Genomic DNA, 2,500 nt, shown 5'->3' on the forward strand with positions numbered 1-2,500 from the left:
TATTATTTGCGTGTGTGTGTGTCTGTGTGTGGTTGTGTGTGTGTTATACATATATATTTATATTTTTAACGGTAGGTTCATGTTTGAGCCGCCGTGGTCACAGCATGGAACTTAATTGTAGTTTCATGTTGTGATGCTCTTGGAGTGAGTACGTGGTAGGGACCCCAGTTCCTTTCCACGGAGAGTGCCGGTGGTACCTTTTAGGTAATCATTCTCTCTATTATCCGGGCTTGGGACCAGCACTGACTTGGGCTGGCTTGGCCACCCAGTGGCTAGGTAGGCAATCAAGGTGAAGTTCCCTGCTCAAGGGAACAACGCGTCGGCCGGTGACTTGAACCCTCGAACTCAGATTGGCATCGGGACAGTCTTGGAGTCCGACGCTCTAACCACTCGGCCAACGCGGCCTCATATATATATATATATATATATATATATATATATATATATATATATATATATATATATATACACACACACACACACACACAGACACACACACACACACACACACACACACACACACACACACACACACACACACACACACACACACACACACACACACACACACACACATATATATATAGATAATGTAGGAATGGTTATGTTTATTATTGTAAACCTCTGTGTATAAAGCATAGGAAAAATACATTGTATCCCTGATCTCTCTCCGTCTTAAACACTAACCTTTTTCATGCGCATGAAGTCTCAGACCTACTCCCTTCAAATCATCATACAATGCTAGCCGCTAGGGGAACTAGAGCATATCTAGAGCACACACACACACACACACACACACACACACACACACACACACACACACACACACACACACACACACACACACACACACACACACATACACACACACACACACACACACATATCCCCTTTTTATGCATTAAAATAATTAAAATTTTCCGGCATTTCTTAAAAGGATTGGCTAGATTTACTGTCCTGCATCTATTATAAGGTCTATACTAATTCCATCTTCACCTGGCGTTTTCCCTCTCTTGCCTGTTCATTTCCTCTGTTGTGATATTAGGTACGTCTCTAGTTACCGCGTTCACTTCTATCCGTGGCTGTTCATTTGAGTTGTATAGATCTTTGTGAAACTCCTCCACTACTTTTATAATTTAATTCTTGTTTTATGTCACTTCTCCATCTGGTTTCTTTATTGCATACATTTGATTTCTCCCTATTCCGTGTCTCACTTTAGCTGTTTCATGCCGGTTTTCGTATGATTCCGTTCCTTAATTCAATTTCTCCTCTGACCATTCTATGGTCGCTGCCAACATTTACTTTATTTATAACTTCCACATTTGTTACAATAACACGCCTATTTAAAATTATGAAGTTAATTTAATTTTTGATGTCTGATGACTTCCATGTCCACTTCCACTCTAGTATTTTTTGAAGAATGTATTCATGATATTGAGTGATCGAGCCTCCGCAAATCGACTAGCATTTGTCCCCTCTCATTCCTAGGGCCTATTCCATGATTCCGCACTACGGTTTCTCCTTCTGCCTTTTTACCTATTTTGGCATTAAAATCTCCCATATGTATATATATATATATATATATATATATATATATAAATATATATATGTATATATGTATATATGTATGTATATATATATATATATATATATATATATATATATATATATATATATATATATATATATATTTTTTTCTTTTTACCCTTTGCCATGGAATGTTATCGGCTCCTGTCATGTGAGCCCCTATCAGTGGCAGTGAGACAGGAAGTGCCAAAGTGTCCGGCCGGCCACTGCTTCAATGCAATGCCAAAAGATATGGCAGCGGTGGGATTCAAACCCACGCCTCCGAAGAGACGCCTTAGACCGCTCGGCCACGCTACCTTATAAGTTGGTCAAGGATAAACTAAAAGAAACTTATGAGATTCATAAATGGCGATACAAGTGACATGAGAGCATTAACCATCACGCGTTTTTGTCTCAGGCACTTGGCACGTTGTAAAAGGTCATCCTCGTCAACATGCAAGACTAACTGTAGATGTTAGCAATAGGAAGACGGTGAAGGCTTCATATACCAAAGAACGCTTTCAATGACAGATTGCCACGAGGCTTATTGTGAATCTAAAATTCTGCTTTATATGACACATGAGGCTAGGCCATTTGAATTTTTTTCTTCTTCAAATTGGGTTTCGTTAATATTTTGGTGAAATGAGTTGTCTTGCATCTGGCTGTATGTCGGGTATTAAAGGTTTCAGAGGGGAAAAGTTTTGTCTCATATTGGATTTTTTAAAATGAAACATTACTGCGTTTATTATAGAAAAAAAAAAAACACACACATAAAGATTAAGAAAACAGTTTCGAAATATTCCTGATATCGCGTTCAGGTCAATTTCAAATATGTTTTCTCGTCTTTCATTAATACGGGATTAGTTATTGAAGAATATTTCCAATTAATTGTATCACTATTAAGAATAAAGACAAATTTTCAACGGTTTAAATA

This window comes from Penaeus monodon, chromosome 13 (assembly GCF_015228065.2).
Source record: "Penaeus monodon isolate SGIC_2016 chromosome 13, NSTDA_Pmon_1, whole genome shotgun sequence".
NCBI classification, from domain to species: Eukaryota; Metazoa; Arthropoda; class Malacostraca; order Decapoda; family Penaeidae; genus Penaeus; species Penaeus monodon.